At 44.5% G+C, this 19,046-nt stretch overlaps 1 long non-coding RNA gene across 5 annotated transcripts; it reads left to right on the top strand.

The window, feature by feature from the left end:
- Positions 1–265: 265 nt before the first annotated feature.
- Positions 266–18,680, top strand: LOC309653456. 5 transcript variants are annotated; one of them, XR_014259187.1, is made up of 3 exons: positions 266–1,033; positions 10,339–11,660; positions 14,072–17,911. It is a non-coding gene; the product is annotated as an uncharacterized lncRNA (long non-coding RNA). The 5 variants fall into 5 exon arrangements; XR_014259185.1 differs by lacking the exon at positions 266–1,033 and adding an exon at positions 18,509–18,680 and having other exon boundaries at positions 8,908–11,660; positions 14,072–14,764; XR_014259186.1 differs by lacking the exon at positions 266–1,033 and adding an exon at positions 18,505–18,680 and having other exon boundaries at positions 8,908–11,660; positions 14,072–14,764.
- The last annotated feature ends 366 nt before the right edge of the window (positions 18,681–19,046 follow it).

Raw genomic sequence — 19,046 nt, 5'->3', positions numbered from 1 at the left:
TCAAGGACTGTGGGGTCCGATGAACACACCGAGAACCCTTTAGAATATGGTGCATTTTGTCTCTTCCCCGTCACCCGCTGGGACCAGAAAGGACGACACACAGCAAGAACATCTTTCACTTTCCATGCTTCTGAGCGGCCCCTCCCAGCACTGCGGAAAGTCCCTGGCTCTCTAAGTGGGCTCACATCCTCCTGGCTTCGTGGGTCCAGCCATGAAGGATTGCCACATACTTGTTCAGTTCTGAAAAGTGCCTGTGGAACCAGGAATAAAAAAAGAAAGTGTAAGCAAGGAGAAGAAGGCATGGAAAACCCTGACCCTCCTACCTGTTGCCTTCAGGGGCCTTTGCGCCAACGATCGTAAAACTGTAGAAATACCAGGCATGATTCTGCGGTTGCTGATGGATTATGTTACATGAGGACGCTAGTGGATCTTGCAAAACTCTCCAAAGATAAGCACACCCAACAGATTTAAACATGGCCAATTTGAACATTTTTTTTAAAAAACTCATCACTGCCTAATCTTTGCAAAAAGGAAGAAATAGTTTACTTTATGGTCACTTGAACTGCCTACCAGCCATCTGTATACAGAATATCTGCTGACATTGCTGAGTGCGGTTTTGTGGATGATTAAACAACTGTATAAATTAACAAGAAACATTTGCACATTTCTCCTCTCTCTTTATTCCGGAAACAACCCGTCCACAATTGAAAAAATATTTTGTGTCACAGGCCCACGGCATCTTTTTTTGTTCAAACTGTGTCCACGAGAGGGCAGTTGATGCCACTTCAAGAGTCTTTCCCCTGGGATTTGAGAGGTATTTTTATGTGTCCAGTAGATTTCTGTCACTCTGCTTTAAAAGTCACTTCCTGCCGGTGAGCTAGGACCCTCATACACAGCTGGGTAACTGGGAAGGAACAGATCGGTCTCAACCAACCTCATCTTCCGAAAGAAAACAGTTCACACCGAGGTCTACACCCTCTACATTGATCATCTGCACTCATCAGATCATTCATGCTAGGACGGCTGACGCACGGTAGGGAGTTCTGCATTTTAAACCCCGATACACGTTGGAAACACATCAGCCATTCCTGTTACAGTGGCCGATGCAGAGCAGCTTTGCTTTGAGGCCCCCTGGCCGGCACCAGCCCCGCGGTCCGCAAGCCTGGCTCAGCCTCTAAGACCACATTCTCCAAGGCTACACCTGGGCTCAGGTCCCCGCGGAGACAGTCACCTACTGAGCGGTGCTGCCCCACCCTGCCAGGCGTGTAGGTGGCACCAGAATCTTCCTTCACATGCCGTTCTTACCTCTTAACTCAGGCTGAGCCCTGTAAACATTTCCAAACATGTCTCATCCCACCATTTTCTGTCTCAGAAGACAGACTTACCATCTGTGTCTTGATGCACATTTCAGGCTGTCGGGACCGTGCGCTGCTTCCCCGTGTATCCCTGAGAGATACACGTATCCGTATCTTTCATCCGCGTGCCCCGTCTCCCTTGGGATCTTACTGCATCTGTTAATTCCCTCTGGTCCAAATCCCTACAGGATTCCTTGAATGATTGTAAAACTGTAAACGTGAGTGTATCATTCTCTTTGAGTAAAATCCTTTCCAATCACTCCACGTCATTTAGAGCAGGGATTGGCATATTTTAATTTTTTTTTTTTTTTTGTAACTGGTCGGGGAGTAATTGTATCTCTGGCTTTGCAGGGTATCTGGCTTCCTTGGAAGCTACTCGACTCTGCCACTTTATTGCAAAAGCAGCCATAGAAAATATGTCAAGGAACCGGCGTAGCTTTGTGCCAATAAAATTATTTTACGAAAAACAGATGGTGGCCCAGATTCGGCCCACGCGCTATAGTTGGTCGGCCTCTGATCTAGAGGATAAATCACAGCGGTCAAGCGTCACGTGGAAAGTTCTTCATGACCTGAGCTTGCTGACCTAAACTGTCCTCTTTCCTGCCGTGTTGTCTAAAGCCAGTGGATGGGGCCTGCATTCTCGTGCTCCATAAAAAGACGCTGAGCGAAGCCAGTGACCTATGCAGACTGTTTCAGCACAAAGCACACTCTGTCGGGACACTGTTATGGGCTAACTGTGTCCCATCAAAATCCGTACGTTGAAGTTCTCACCCCCAGGACCTTGGAAGGGGGCTGTATTTGGAAACAGGGTCTTTAAAGAAGTGATTAAGGTAAAATGAGGTCATTAGGGTGTGGCCTGATCCCACAGGACTGGTGTCCTTATAAGAAGAGGAGATCAGGACACAGACACACACAGAGGGACGACCCTGTGAGGACACAGGGAGAAGACGGCTGTCTACACCCCCAGGAGAGAGGCCTCGGGAGGGACCAGCCCTGCCCACACCGGGATCTCAGATTCCAGCCTCCAGGACTGGGAGACATACATGTTTGTTACTTAAGCCTCCTTGTCTGTGCTACTTTATTATGGCAGCTCTAGCAACTTATTTAGGCAGCATCTCAGTGCCCCAGAAATGATACTGCTTTGTGGCTTCTCAACTTATTTGGCTGTAAAGCCATGCTTGAAATAGTGTCTTTCAGGGATTTGGTGCTGTTGAGTTGGAAAGGCCCAACCGGTGAGAGATTCAAGGTAGTCAGGCTGACAACTCCTCAGAAATCTGAACTCCCACCTCCAACCCCCGGCCCGTTTCCTTTGCATTTGGGCATCACCTTAGGAGCATGGCTTGGTTCTGATTTTTCCATTCTGCCTTAGTTCATGCGATGCTACAACGGATGGATGTATTTTTCTTGGTGCAAAAACCTTCACGATTTTTTTTTTTTTTTTTTAATACTTAATGCAGTTTCTAGTCTGGCTGAGGAAAGCGGAAAATTTTAGGCAACGGTCCCAGGGTTTCAGACCATTTCCAAACTCTTGCTGTTGAATACAAATATTGTAAGTTCTCTTTTCTGTGATCCACCCAGACTGGCTTTCTCTTTTCCTCACGTTCTCCGGGTTCTTTCTTTCACCTGTGCTGCGTTTTGCTACCTTTAAAACAGGTTCTCAATGTTTTTATGTTAAATGGCATTTTACAGGCCTTTCGAGGAATCGCCGTGTCTGCATTTGCGCTCTACACATTCTCGGAAGGGTAAAGGTGTTTGCACCTGCCTGGTCCTTCTCACACCTGAGGTGTGCTTGTGTTGGCTGAGATGCACAGACCTTACCAGGACACGACAGCACACAGTTTTGCCCACTTCTTTAAAATTCACTTGTGCATAGATTGAAGATGAGTGGCTTAAGATGCCTCGTCCAATCTCATTAAATACAAGAGAGGCGGAGAGAGCCATCCAGAGTGTGTAAGAGCAGTGCTGTGTTACCGCAAAAGCATAAAAATAGGATACTCTTAAATAAGAATGAGTGTGCTTGTTTTGTTTTCCTTTAGCACCAGTCTTGTAGTGTTTTCCTTCCTAGAACTTCATAACAGCGGTTGCAATAAACACATCTTACTTTATTTGGTGCTCAGATGTGGCTGTTCATACCCACGGGCCATGCCCACCAAAGATACACACAGTCCAATGGAAATTCCACTGATCATTTAAACGCTGGACATTGAAAGTCGTTAGTAACAAACGGAAAAATCCCTGTTCCCTGCGATCTGTGGGATTGTTAATAGGGAACTGGTGTGTCCCAGTGTCTTTGCCATATTACATACAGACCCAGTTCTTCTAAGGATGTCTCCACTTACTGCTTGTGGAAACTTGGCCTCGTTCCCCAGTTTCTCTGGGCTTCTGAGCCCAGAGCACCAGAGCCTTTGTCTCCCGGATGCAGGGAAGGGTGTTTTCTCTTCTAGAAGTGGGTCCCCTCGGTGTCCTGTCTTGCAGCCACCTCTGCAGAGCTCCCTGACCTTCGGACCAACTCCGTTATTTATCCTAGTCGATTTCATAGCTTCTTGTAGCTGAATTACTCAGGCGAGGCAGACTGCCTTCAGGGTGGGGATGTGAATTACCCCACCAGGACCAAAGGGTCCCTCCTTTATCTACGGGGTAGCTGGCTGTGCGGGGTAACTGCCTTATCCGTCCTTCTGCACGTGCAATTTGCTCCTCTCCCCCTTCTTTTTTTAATCTTCAACTTGGTCTCTCCGGGTCCTCACCCACTTGGAGTTCCACGTGCTCTACCTCTGTTTTATTTCATCTCTGAATGCATGTTTTTTTTTTTTTTTTTGAATGCATGTTTTTAGGGGGCCTGGGTCGACGACTTTTCAGAGGTGTTAGAATTCAATTGTAAAGTGCTAAACCTTGGTCGCAGACTCAGATCTGAGATGCCCCATGGATTTGAACGCAGGAAAGATGAGGGCAGGATGACTGGATGCATTTCCTTGGGGTCCAGTGTTTAACCTGGTGTTCATTTCAGAGGCTCTTTCTTAATGTGATTTCAAACACTGTATATATAAACCACATCTTCTTTAACCATTCCTCTGTCGATGGACATTTCGGTTACTTCCATGTCCTGGCTCTTGTAAATAGTGCTGCTATGAATATTGGGATGCATGTATCTTTTCAAATTAGACTTTTCTCCAGATATATGCCCAGGAGTGGGATTACTGGATCATATAGCAAAGGAGTTGCTGTCTTGAAGCCAGGAGAAAGGGACAAAGTCTACAAGCTTGGGTCGTTTTAACCTTGGGTTTCCTAACTCTTTGGTGAATATAATCTCACTGTAGAAGCACCATAGAACTTAGGTTTGCTGCAAAAGAGCATCGGTAAGGTTGATACATTCATCCCGGTTGTACATGCAGAGAACACCAAGGCTGTTTCTCTTCAACCTTCTAGAACTGAGATGACCTTTTTAAAACCCCAAACAAGTTGACTGACAGCAAAATCAAACCATGTGAAGTACCACTTAAGGAAGAGAACACATCCGCCACGGCGTAGGCTGAGTTCTGGTTCAGGTTGCTAAGGCAACAGTTTTTTAATTCACAGGTGAATAAACCCCACAGCTATCTTCCTATATAGATGTGAGGTTTCTAGAAACTGAAGTCTGCTTAAAAACACACATGGAGAAAGTAAGCAATTCGTTATCTATTAACAACATCGCACATAGTAAATTCTGATCGGCTGTAATTATCTGGATGTTTTAAACAAAACCCTCTTCTTTCTTTCAAAACAACCCAACATCGTAAAAGCCAAGCATGCTCTATCCTTAGATGATCTCAGAGTATCCCTCGTTTCCCACTTGACTGGCACTGTTCGAAGTGAATTACTCATACATAAGATGCTGGGTTTGGGATTTATCTTTCCAAGATGTTTTTTTTTTTTCCTTGCCTACCTAAACGTGTTTGCCGTTTCTTGTTGAAATATTGCATAGTCTATAATTTGTTAAAAGGAAATATATTTAAAAATAAGTGGTAAATCTGACAGCGTGTGAGCTGGTCCAAGGTACTCCGTGACATAGAAAGCAGCCTAGCTCCCCTTAGCTGCTCACTCAGAGTTTCCTCCAAATGGATACCAACTCATGGTCCAAGTATCCCATAGTCAGTTTCCAAGGGTCAGAGCAAGGGTTGTCCAGCTCTGTGTGAAAATTTCCAGAATCACTTATTTCCAAGGCAGCCCATCTGACGTGATGATACAGATGGTGAGACATTCTACTCTTGGGTTGGACTACGGTTGGGTTTGTTGTAAAAGTTTACCTTTTGTAGACTTTGTTATAAATTCAGCTCCGTCCTAAGGAGCAGCCCAGACCAAGGGGGACTTCCCTGTCCCTAGAATGTCCTTCCTGTCTCTTTCTGGAGTTGTTTGGGTCACACTCTTTAGGGCACAGCTTGGATTTTCTGGATGGCGATGGTCACTCTTTATATGGCACACTCTGGGCTCTCAACATCCCGTGTCAGGGCCACACGACGGAACAAAGCCCTCCCCTAGATTCTGAGCAACTCAGAGCATAACGTGACAAAGCATCCTTCCTTTCGTGACTCTATCTTTCTAGCAACATTGCCTCTGGTTATATTCGCTTGATAGCCTCCTGGTTAGGAATTGATTAGATGAGCCTTATGGGATTCAAGGATGGTTAGACCCTCTTGGGTTGGTTGGGTCTAACCTTTTCTGTGTTTTCTTCTGTTCGGTGGGGGGGGATTTTCAACTGTTAGTTGTCCAAATATTCTTTCTCCTTGTCTTCCATTCTTTCTCTTCTTTCTGTCTGGGGCAATCATTGGAGCTTTGCTGAACTTTTATATAAATCTTCTGGATGTCTTTTGAAAGGCTTCTTGGAGGAGCATCTTCTCAGTTGTATTATTGGTTCAACAATTCCCTAAGTAATGAACACTGTATAGTTACCTCACATGCTGAATTATTTATCACAATTTTTAATTTATTTTTATTTATTAATTATTATTTATTTTTGACCACTGTGGTGGCTTGTGGGCTCTTAGTTCCCTCACCAGGGATTGAACCTGGGCCACGACAGTGAAAGCACTGCATCCTAGCCACTGGACTGCCAGGGAATTCCTTTATTTATCACAAGTTTTAAAATTTTCCACAAGCTGGGACCATGGCAAAGGACGGTAGAAGTTATAATGTCCAGTTTCCAAATTAAGGTTTTCTTTCCCTTTCTTTCTCTTTTTTGCTTGTTAATCTCTCATGAACCACATGTTAAGAGAGTGGTCTCTGTCACCACCTGGACTTAGCTGCACTGAAGAAATTCATGGGGGACTTACACATTACAGGGATATTGTGATATTTGTATTGACTGCTGTTGTGTTTGCGGGAGGATTTGCGACAGTAATCGTGGAGCCATCCTGTACAGAATGACCTTCTCAAATTGGGTTCGGATCTCATTGTCTGCCATCCACTTGGAAGAGGGAGCCCTGATTTCTGGAGAATTCAGAGTTCTCCTTCCTGACACCTCTGCCGCACCAAGCTCCCCCAGCAGCAATTCATGTGTCTCTTCCAGGACTTGACGCTTTATTTTTAAATCTCACAACAAATACTGGTGACAGGTCTTATCTCCATTTTATAGAGGAAGAGGGGACATTTTGAAAAAGCTTAATTAATGTACTCCAGAACCAGTGGCAGAGCTGCAGGTTACATCTTAATCCTCACGCTTAGTTGTGTACTGTGGTCTCCTCCATGCACCAGCGTCTCTCCATGCACTCGTGCACACACCACACACATTTACACACACACACACACACACACACAGTCACACATACACAACCACTGGCTCCTTTTGTTTCTTTGCTCTGGGCACAGTAATGAGCTATTCCCAGTGTGCAAAGTAGGAATAGTTAAGTGGGAAACTTCACTTCCCGCTTAAGTTTCAGTCTCTCCCAAGGGATTTTATTTATTTAAAAAAAATTTTTTTGGGGCTTCCCTAGTGGTGCAGTGGTTGAGAATCTGCCTGCCGATGCAGGGGACACGGGTTCGAGCCCTGGTCCGGGAAGATCCCACATGCCGTGGAGCAACTGGGCCCGTGAGCCACAATTACTGAGCCTGCGCGTCTGGAGCCTGTGCTCCGCAACAAGAGAGGCCGCGATAGTGAGAGGCCCGCGCACCGCGATGAAGAGTGGCCCCCGCTTGCCGCAACTAGAGAAAGCCCGTGCACAGAAACGAAGACTCAACACAGCCATAAATAAATTAAAATAAATAAATAAATAAAATTTAAAAAAAAATTTTTTTTTTTGCCTGCATTGCTCAGCTTGCAGGATCTCGGTTCCCTGACCGTGGATGGAATCCAGGCCTCGGCAGTGAAAGCGCGGAATCCTAACCTCTGGGCCACCAGGGAACTCCCCTCCCAAGGGCTTTTAAAAAGAATAGGAAGTAAAGACAATGAGACAAAGCTGAAGGGAGATCTCCCCGTAGCATCCTAGGGTGTGAGGCGATCTCCCACGGAAGGGTCAGCCTGGGGAGAATGGAAGCACCTGCCAGGTGGGGCTTCGGCCACCTCTGCACAGCAGCCCAGTTTGTGACGGGAAAGGGGATGGATCCAAGGAGAGATGGAGTGAGTTTGCCTATGTGTGACTTGTTTTGTTTTGTTGTTTTTTGAGATTTAATTTTATTTATTTATTTTTGGCTGTGTTGGGTCTTTGTTGCTGTGCGTGGGCTTTCTCTAGATGCGGCGAGCGGGGGCTACTCTTCGTTGCGGTGTGCGGGCTTCTCATTGCGGTGGCTTCTCTTGTTGCGGAGCACGGGCTCCAGGTGCGCAGGCTTCAGTAGATGTGGCACACGGGCTCAGTAGTTGTGGCTCACGGGCTCTAGAGCATGGGCTCAGTAGTTGTGGCACACGGGCTCAGTAGTTGTGGCATGTGGGCTCAGTAGTTGTGGCTCGCGGACTCTAGAGCGCAGGCTCAGTAGTTGTGGCACACGAGCTTAGTTGCTCCGCGGCATTTGGGATCTTCCTGATTCAGGGCTCGAACCCGTGTCCCCTGCACTGGCAGGCGGATTCTTAACCACTGCGCCACCAGGGAAGTCCCGTGACTTGTTTTTGATGCTGCTTCACCCACGACTGCCAACCGGACACCCAGGCATCGGTAGAAATCAATGAAATAGATTGAAATGGGTGCATCATCACCCGTAGACAGCATGCAGAGTAGATGCTGGAGACCCCAGAGCTCCCTGAAGCTGCGCCCCAAGGCTTTCCAGATGCTCTCACATCCTGTTTTCACAAACCACAGAGGAGCCAGTGTAATTTCCGCCCAGTAGAGACAGTGCCGCTCAGATCAGCTGCAAGAGAGTGGCAGCCTCCCACTCCGGCTTCTGCAGGAGTTGGCTGGGAGGACAGTTAAATGGCCCCAATGCGCTAATGAACATACAAAATGAAATTAATGCAATTATCTCTTCTGCTTGGTCGCTGCTCCCCGAATGTGGCATTTTCTCATTCACGTAGTTGTTAGCCATGATCCAGTGGAGATTTATTTATTTTTTTAATGTTTAAAAATTTTTCATTGAAGTACAGTTGTTTTACAATGTTGTATTCGTTTCAGGTGTACAGTAAAATAATTCAGTTATACACCTATATGTTATATATCTTCTTTTTTTACATTCTCTTCTTTTTTACATTGTGTCTTTTTAGATCTTCTGCCCATTTTTGGATTGGGTTGTTTGTTTTTTTGATATTGAGCTGCATGAGCTCTTTGTATATTTTGGAGATTAATCCCTTATCAGTTGCTTCATTTGCAAATAATTGACATATACACACTACTACATATAAAATAGATAACTGATAAGAGCCTACTGTATATAGCACAGGGAACTCTACTCAATACTCTGTAATGACCTATATGGGAACAGAATGGAACAGAAGAGTGGATATATGTGTATGTATAACTGATTCACTTTGCTGTACACCTGAAACTAACACAACATTGTTAATCAACTGTACTCCGATAAAAATTAATTTTAAAAGTCCATTTAAACTATATTCTGAAGCACAGGAAACCCCACCACCATCAAAAAAAAATGGTACTGGAGAGGTTTGAGCTCTTACCTGTATGGGAATATGGAGGAGAGGAAATTATCCAGAATAATGATTGATGAAGCGCAGTGGGAGAGGTACGGAGAGCAGAAGGGGATAATGTGGTGGAGACCAGAGGGGAAGGGTTTCTGGGGAGAAGCAGGAAAGAGCAGCTCCAAGAAGATGGGTTCTTGAAAAGGGGTTCTTGGGTTGGAAAGGAGATCGTGCTGTATTTCCTGGGGCAACATCACAGCAGTGGTGGGTTGGGCTGAGCAGTCAACGGAACAGGAGAGAGATGAGTGTGGTCCATGTTCGAGAACATTCGGTGGGGACAGGAAAGGGAAAGATGGGACAGTAGCTTCAGGGAAGGAGGAGGGAGGTCTCGGGAATGTCTGAGGATGTCTGCCATTTCTTTTTTCCTTTTAAAAATGCCCAGCCCCATCCGACATCTGGCATTTATGTCACGTTGGTGGAAACAAAGGAGAAGAAAGGGCGGAAGAGAATGTCAGGGAAATGCCTCACGCAGAGAGGAGTGGGTGGACGCTGTTTTGGGAGGGGCAGGTGTCTGTGGTCAAGACGTGAGTCATGAAGGGGGCAGATGGGGAGACTGGAAAGAGGGAGGAGGATGGAGTTTGGGAGGGACGACTGGACACTCACGCTGGAGATGCCGCTTCTCACGAAGATATGCCGCCAGCACTGCATCTAAGATGGACAGAGTGCGCCTTGAGTGACGCTGATGCCATCAAGATGACAACATCCCTGAAAGCCGTCCCCATTCTCATTAGCCATTTCTTCACGTCCCTTGATAGAATGACAGGACATTCTCATTAATGGTTTTTTAACCCTCTTCCATGCCATTTCCCTTGGTGTGAAATCCAGTGCTGAGTAAGCTGTACAGCTTCTTCTCTTTTTCTTTCTTTCTTTTTTTTTTTTTTAACTTCACAGAACTCCCAAAGTCCCATCATTCTACAGGAATCAGATTGATGTCATCTAAACCTCAGCATATGCTTTTCGTTAATGATGGAAAGTTTCTTTCTCATCACCAAAGGAGTTTATGAGAGACCTAAGGGTGTAAGTGAAACACTTCATTACTAAAAAAAAAAAAAAAAATTACCTGTGTCTTTGGGAAAATTATCTGGAGATATGAAAACATATAGGAAAGTTAATAAAAAGGGATTCTACACTGTTTCTATCAAATGTTCCGTCCTCTGTAATATAATGTCTTTTGTCAAGTTACGAGAGCAAAGCATATGGCACTTAATCACAGCATCTTGAATTCATATGGAGAGGCTACATATGTGTCCATTATTTTTGAAATATGCTAAATGGACAGATTCTGGAAGTTCCAGATGTGAAAATTAAAAAAAAAAAAAATACAGTTCATCCCCTGGAGTTTTGTCAGAATCCCTTAGGATTTGTTCATGTTTCTTACTTTAGTAAGAGTGTTTACTAACACTACTACGGGAGTGGTACTGCTTTGGGAGAAGCTGGTTATCTTGAAGGCATCTCCGCTCCCATGTTTCAGTGGCCGTGAAAGATTCTCTCTTCTTTCTGGGAGAGTTGGTATTTGTTTGCCTTTTCTGACAAACTAACATTTTGGACCCGTGAGCTTGTTCCAAGGTCCCTTCCCTCTTGAGCCCGGTCTGCTCCTGACCTCGGGGCTCTCCTCCCTCGAGTGTTCTGAGGACATGGGCTGGCCAGAACATCACCAGTTTATACATCGTAAAGGCTCATCTTGCCTTCCAGGAGGGAGCAGAGCGGAACAGAAATGGAAGAGGATGGATGTGCCAGGGCTCAGGGTAATGCAGGGGAATCGTGCACTATAACAGATAACTTCATTTTCTCTTGGAGAGACACCGTGCATGGGGGAAATGTTGGCTGGGGGTCTGGCCCTAGTTTGTCCCTCTCACCTCTTGGGACCTCTCTGGGATATCTATAAACTCTGAAAGGGAAAACTCTCCCAAGGTTCGTTTTCATTCTAACAAACACTGCTTGTTTCCCTTCCAGCAAAGAAATGGCATTCAGCGGGTGGTCACGATCCGTCCACATTCCCACTCTTGCAGAGGGCAGTGGCACTGGTGATCATTGAAAACAACATCACCCTTCAAAATTGTGACAACTTCTTCCTCTAATAGCCTGAATCAGTGTCCCCAGAGATATCAGGTCTCCGTCTCTAGAACTGGGGAATGTGACCTGATTTGGAGAAGAAATCTTTGCAGACTGTCACCTTCAGAACTCAGCCTTGTCTGAAAATCCATCCAGTCAAGGTTAGATCTTTTTTTTTTTTGCTCTTATTTATTTATTATTTAATTTTTTTATTGAGGTATAGTTGATTTACAATATTATATTCGTTTTGGGTGTACAGCGCAGTCATTCACTGTTTTAAAGGTTTGTAGTTATTATAGAATATTGGCTGTATTCCCCATGTTCTACAATATATACTCGTGGCTTATCTGTTTTATATATAGTAGTTTGTACCTCTTAATCTCCTACCCCCCTGTTGCCCCTCCTCCCATTCCCTCTCTGCACTGGGAACCACTAGTTTGTTCTCCGTTATCTGTGAGTCTGCTTCTGTTTTGTTATAGTCATTCATTTGTTTTATTTTCTTTTTAGATTCCACATATAAGTGATAACATGGACTATTTGTTTTTCTGTGTCTGACTTATTTCACCTAGTATGATCATTTCTAGGTCCATCCGTGTTGCTGCAAATGGCATTATTTCACTCTTTTTCATGACTGAGTAGTAGTCCATTGTATACATGTACCACATCTTCTTTATCCGTTCCTCTGTCGATGGACACTTAGCTTGCTTCCACATCTTGGCTACTGTAAATAGTGCTGCTGTGAACATGGGGGTGCATGGATCTTTTTGAATTAGTGTTTTCATTTTCTTCAGATACGTAGCAAGTTTGTAAAGGGGGGTGAAGGTCCACAGCAGAACATGAAGAGGGAAATCCTTTCCTAACACGTGCTGGGGGTAGAGCCATGAGGTTGCCTAAACCTTGTCCCTGGGATTCCGGAATCCCGATCGTCCAGGCAACGCTTGCCCATCCAGACTCCCGCCCTGCCCGGACTCTGCCTCGGAACCGGGAAGCTCTAAAAAGACTGAGAGATCGAGGCAGGTCACCAGCAGAAACTGGAAACAAATGCTCAATCTTTAGATTTAGGTCACTGCTTCTCCCCGTGGCAGAAAGCACACCGTCCCTCATTCATCTGGCGTATCTGTTGAGCCGAACCGGCACCTAACCACAGCCTCTGCCAAAGCTGTCAGCGATGGGTGAGGTCAGCCTTGAAAATAATTTTCCAAACACGTTGGATCTCCAGATCCTTTCAGTGTGGAAAGCTAGAATTCATTTATTAACAGCGTAAGTACATTTCGCTTGAGGAGCAAATGAGAAGAACGTGGTCATCTGCTCCAGGCAAGCAGGACACAAAAGGAGGTGGAATGAAGTCCCCTCTCTCAGAGGGGCTGCGGGTTCCTTGCAAAGGTGTTGTTACTATTTATGGGGAAGGCCATCAGTTCTTCTGAAGTGAGTGTGCTAGCAAACTGAGAATTTTAAAAGAATAAGGTTTTTAAAATTTGATATACAACACTTAAATGTAGAAATTGCAATTTTTCTTTAATTAACTAATTTATTTACTTTTGGCTGTGTTGGGTCTTCGTTGCTGCGCACGGGCTTTCTCTAGTTGCAGCGAGTGGGGGATACTCTTCATTGCGGTGCGCAGGTTTCTCACTGCAGTGGCGTCTCTTGTTGCAGAGCACAGGCTCTAGGCGTGCGGGCTTCAGTAGTTGTGGCACACGGGCTCAGTAGTTGTGGCTCGCGGGCTCTAGAGCGCAGGCTCAGTAGTTGTGGCGCACGGGCTTCGTTGCTCCACGGCATGTGGGATCTTCCTGGACCAGGGCTCGAACCCGTGTCCCCTGCATTGGCAGGCGGATTCTTAACCACTGCGCCACCAGGGAAGCCCAGAAATTGCAATCTTTAACTCACTTGAAATGGCTATCCTCTAATTGCTGGGTTACTCTACATGAGAAACTCAACTGCATGGGTGTGGAAATAAGCATAAATTCGTATAATAGGTAATACATATTATTCTAGCTATCTATCATCTACCAGTGTTTCATATCTATCAATCATCTGTCTACTCTCTTCTATCAAATCTTATCAATCTTTCCTCTATCCATATCTATGTATCTATTATCTATCTATCCATTCACCAATCATTTATCTGTTCTATCATCTATCTACCATCTATCGAATCTATAAATCTTTCATCTATTCATATCTATCTCTCCACCTATCACCTGTCATTTATCTGATGTGCCTATCTATCCATCCATCCATGTATCTGTCTATGTATCTATCTATCCATCCATCCTTCTATTTGTCTGTCTCTCTCTCCATCCATCCTTCTATCTATCTGTCCATCCATCCATGTATCTATCTATGTATCTATCTGTCCATCCATCCTTCTATATGTCTGTCTGTCTGTCTGTCTACCTATCTATCCATCCATCCTTCTATATGTCTATCTATCTATCTACCTACCTATCTCTATCCATCTTTCTATATGTCTATCTATCTTTCTATCTATCAATATCTATCTATCTATCATCTACCCGGTAAATCATTCACACATAATACCCTCAATGATTCTGCCGTTATTCTCATTCTTCAGATGAAAAACCACCTGATGGAGTCACCAGTTACCTGAGGAAGGGGACACAGCCATAGGAGATGGAGCTGAGACGTGGCCTCACCTACCCCTTTCATTAAAGGTGTGTGATTCACAATCACACTTACATTTGACCTGCTCCAGGGTCATGGTTACTCGTATTCATTTGTATACACAACGATATTCAATTTTGTTCTTGTTCTGTAGAATATCTTGCAGTAATTCAGTCAGCATTATAAACACCCGCTGGGTATTTAATTTTATTCCAACTTACTATTACCGGAGTCCCTGGAATACGTCTTTTAACCCAGTTTTTTGAGTTTATGAAAGAGTTCTCTCTGATAGGGGACAGAAGGTGAATTTCACTTGTGTGAGCTTCTCAATCACAAGGATTCTGAGGGAGTGGGAATTTACAATACAGTCGGCTTCTAGAGAAGCCCATGGGAGCCCATATAAGTGCCCTGCTACCTTTGACCAGCGCTTATGGTCATGGCTAAATCTGGTTCTTTGTTTTACTGTTGATGTAGTAATCAGTTACTATCTGATTACTATTAAACTATTTGACCTATTCCGGAGGTAGTTTAAAAACATCTCACTTAATGTTCTCACTCCCGCCAGGAGATAGGACTCAAAGAGATCAGTTTTACCTTGGGAAGCAGCCCAGGGACCAGAGCTCTGTTTGCATGGCAGGTAGAGGTAAGTCAGAAAGCGCCATACAGCGGTTCTCATTGCTTCAAATTATCTTTGCATGAAATACCTCTTGATACGTCACAAAGAGAGTGCATTGCTCAAATCCAGATGTTTTATGGGCGAGTGATGGAAGTATTTGTATGGCCGAATTCTAAGTCTGAATTTGAAGCATTTCCTTCGCTAAAATGTTTGAGGACTTTTTAAAACTTAACTTTATTATTTTATTGAACTGTCGTTAATGTACAATATTATATAATATTACAGGTTGGACAATGTAGTCATTCGCAATTTTTCAAGGTTATACTCAATTTATAGTTAGTATAGAATAGTGGGTATATTCCCTGTGCCGTACAATATATCCCTGTAGCTTATTTTATACATCATCGTTTGTACCTCTTAATCCCCTCCCCCTATCCTGACCCTCCCCCCCTTCCCTCTCCCCACTGGGAACCACTAGTTTATTCTCTATATCTGTGAGTCTGCTTCTGTTTTTGTTTTATTCACTAATACTAGTTGTATTTTTTAGATTCCCCATATAAGTGATATCATACCGTATTTGTCTCTGTCTGTCTTATTTCACTTAGCATAATGTGGAGAGGACTTTCATTTATAGAGAAGATATTAGCTATACTGAGGAACACTCACCACCCATTCTGCCATGAGCCCCCATGACAGATGTATAACCATACTGTTTCCGTGGTCAGTTATTAGGGTTTATGCCTCTGCCCTTACCCGGCCACAGAAAATGTGGATTTTTCCATGCCTTTGCCAGACGATACGACATTAAAATGCCATTCATTTGGGTCAACGAACCACTTGAAAGATGCGATATTTGGGGAGTATGGCTTGAAGGACCATGGCTCATAGATAGCATAGGTGTTATTTTCAACTCACCCTGGACCACCCAAAAGCTGAGTTCTTAGACCACTGCTGTTGTAGTTCTCCACAGAATTGCTACCTCTGCACAGCACTTTGTTAGTACGCACTGGATGTTAAAGTGAAAATATTTATAGCAGAGTGCATTTCCAAAGTATGTCACCGTGTTCCCTGTGGGGGAATTATTGAAAACATTTTGGGGATTAATGACTCAGAGATATGACTGGAACAGCTTTTCTTCCCAGGGAGAATTGTTGGGAAATGGTTATTCACAAAACAGAAGAGGTATCACTTTTTCCTTTGGCTGCCAAGAAGCTCAGAACTCAATGATTTTTAAAAAATCTTGTCCTTGTGGTTGACAGGGACATAAAGACATTTCAGGTGAAGGGGTTGAGGGAAGAGTACATTTTTAAATATTCTGCCTTCTGAGGGACAGAGATAAATTGGGAGATTGGGATGGACACATACACACTACTATATACAAAGTAGACAACTACTAAGGACCTACTGTATAGCACAGGGAACTCTACTCAGTACTCTGTAATGACCTATATGGGAAAAGACGCTGAAAAAGAATAGATACGTGTGTATGTATAAGTGATTCACTTGGCGGTACACCTGAAACTAACAGAACATTGTAAATCAACTACGCGCCAACAAACACTTTAAAAATAAATAAATAAATACTCTGCCTTCTAAAATCTTTGTGATGGTCAGATGAAATTTATATTTGTCTGGAGAACTGCAAACATACAAAAGCAGGGAGAAGAGTATATTGTATCCCTCATATACCCATCCCACTGAGTGATTACCAGCCCCTGGGTAATCTTGTTGAATCTATAGTCACACCCACTCCCCTCCTTGGACCTCCAGACTCTTCTTGAGGCTAATCACAGGCATCAGATAATTGCATTCAGTTATTTAATGATATCTTATTTTGTCCTGCGTATTCTTAAGCAATAGACACAGTACATGTAAGGCATGTGGTGGGGAGGCAGGCAGACACATGCATATTTGCACAAACTCATGTGTTTTTTCCATGAGTCACTCAACTTCTGCAGCCGTGCTTGGGTTTGCACTCATTCTCAGCCTTGGAAACCGGCCCAAGACCATCCCTTGCTGGTGAGAGGGTGTCCAGTTGCCAGGTCTGTATGGTGTTGATGGCTCTTACCCGAAATTGTTCCTTTCCTTGGACCCCAATGGCATTTTCCAGAGTGGAAAGATGCAATATAAAAATGAAAGTGTATCTCCTGTTGGAGTTGGAGGAAACCAATAATTCTTTTCTTCCCTCACCCTCTTGTATCTGGAATCACTACCAAGGGCTGCCTTTACCAAGGAGACGATACTGTCACCCTCGGGATTCAGGGGGAGAACCCATCCTATCCTAGCATGAGGTGACACTGCATATGTGCCACCTGCTTAGATCAAGAGGTGACGTGAGTCCAATGCTTCTCAGTACTTCTCCCCTCGTCTGGGAGCCGAGAAGCCCAAAAGCCAGAGAGACGACACTTGCTCTCGATCTTTTTGTTTCTTCAAAACGCCATGACTGCGTCCATGATCCCGCCTGCCTGCATCCTTTCAGCTCACTTCGTGGAGATGTTTCCACATAAATCACCACCTAATGCACTATGAAGTCACCCACGACGCCGTCCTCTGGAATGCGCTTCGGGGTAACAGCTGCCGTTGGGTTTCTGCTCTTGCAAAACTGGTATTTATGGTAATCCATTTAGCAATTATGATTATCTCAGTTTGTGGGAGCTTGGCAAGGAGATGACATGGCCTGGCTGCTTTGCAGAAGGAAAAGTAATGGACTGAGTTTTCCAGAAGGAGATGACTCAGCGCCTTGAAAGCTGTGCAGAGCAGGGCCGTGCGGTGCTCGTTAGAGGGGAAATGGGATCTCTTTAGGGACACACCCGTTACTGGCGACAGCTGGGGCTGTCAAGGGTGGCGTGGGCCTTACAGACAACGTGTCCCCAAAGGTGGAAAACCCTCAGAAAAGCATCGGGAGATGATGCCTGTGGAATCTTCCATAGGAGACTTGTGCAGAATAAGATGTCATCCCAACATCACAGAGACTGAGCAGCTAATGGTTTCTTAAGGTTTTTGCTTGACTTCTCCTCAAAGACGTAGAGCACGGCTTGGCACCCGTGGTCTGTACAGAGCCAGAGAGGAAATACTGGGGGCTTTTTCGGCCCTACGCGTCGTCTCAACTACTCAGCTCGGCGTTGCAACGGGTACAGAGATATACGCGTTGCCTAAACGGATGCTCTTGGTTGTGTTCCAATAAAGCTTTATTGATTTGAATTTCACATCGTTTTCAAGTCTCATAGAATATTGACTGTTTTCATTGCTTTTGACTTTTTTCCCCAACCATTTAAAAAATACATCATTATTCTTAGCTTGTATACAGAAACAGGCAGCTGGCACGATTTGCTGGGCTATTTGATGGGTTATTAATCTGTGGGTTATTGTTTGCTATCTCCAAGTGTAGATGACCTGTATTAGCATTCTGCAGGGAAACAGAACCCGTCGGCTATATATCTATATCTGTATATCTATATCTGTATCACTTGTCTATCATCTATCTATCTAGTCTGTATGTCTGTCTATCATCTATCCATCTCAGTCTATCTAATATTATCTATCTAATCCAATCCTCTATCAGTCATCTATTGACCTATCTATCTATCATCTGTCTACTTACCATATGTATCCTATCTAGCTAGCTAGCTATCCATCTATCTATCTATTTAGCTTTCAACCTCTATCTCTGTCTATTATCTATCAATATCTATTCATCTATGTATGTCTGTATCTATCATCTATCTACTTATCATATCTATTATCTATGTATCTATCTATCTACAGAGAGAGAGAGAGAAAGTTGTTGATGAGTAATTGGCTCCCATGATAATGGAGACCCAGAAGTCCCACCGTCTGCCATCTGCAAGCTGGAAACCCCTTCCTACTTGCTCACCTGGAGAAGAGAGAACTGAAAGTGACTGGTCCATGTCCCAGGATACTTCGCAGCTGGGATTGTCCCCTGAGCCAGATTCCTCCAGGTGCGTCCACTGTCATTGCAGGAGTCCCAGAGATGAGCTTGAAAGGCTCACCATGAAGTACGCATCTCCTGGCTAGCACCATGCAACAGGGTCCTCTGGAGATGCTGGAGCGGGGTCCTGTCTCCAGCCTTGGTGTCACGGAGACTGCAGAGCGGGGTGACAGTGTGCTGCTTCCACACAAAGGTCCGAGGGGGTCTGGGTGCTTCTTTGAACTCCATGGACCCTGGTGCTGTCATTCCTGTCTGTGAGCCATCCAGCCTGGTCCTCCCGTATCCCAGACATTGTTCTAGAAGCAGAACATTTGAAGCTCTAAATGCTTCTATGTGTGGAGGCTGATAGAATCCTCTTTT

The sequence above is a fragment of the Balaenoptera physalus genome (genome assembly GCF_965194825.1).
Source record: "Balaenoptera physalus genome assembly, chromosome: Y".
Classification (NCBI taxonomy): Eukaryota; Metazoa; Chordata; class Mammalia; order Artiodactyla; family Balaenopteridae; genus Balaenoptera; species Balaenoptera physalus.
This window is presented reverse-complemented; position numbering and strand designations above follow the sequence as displayed.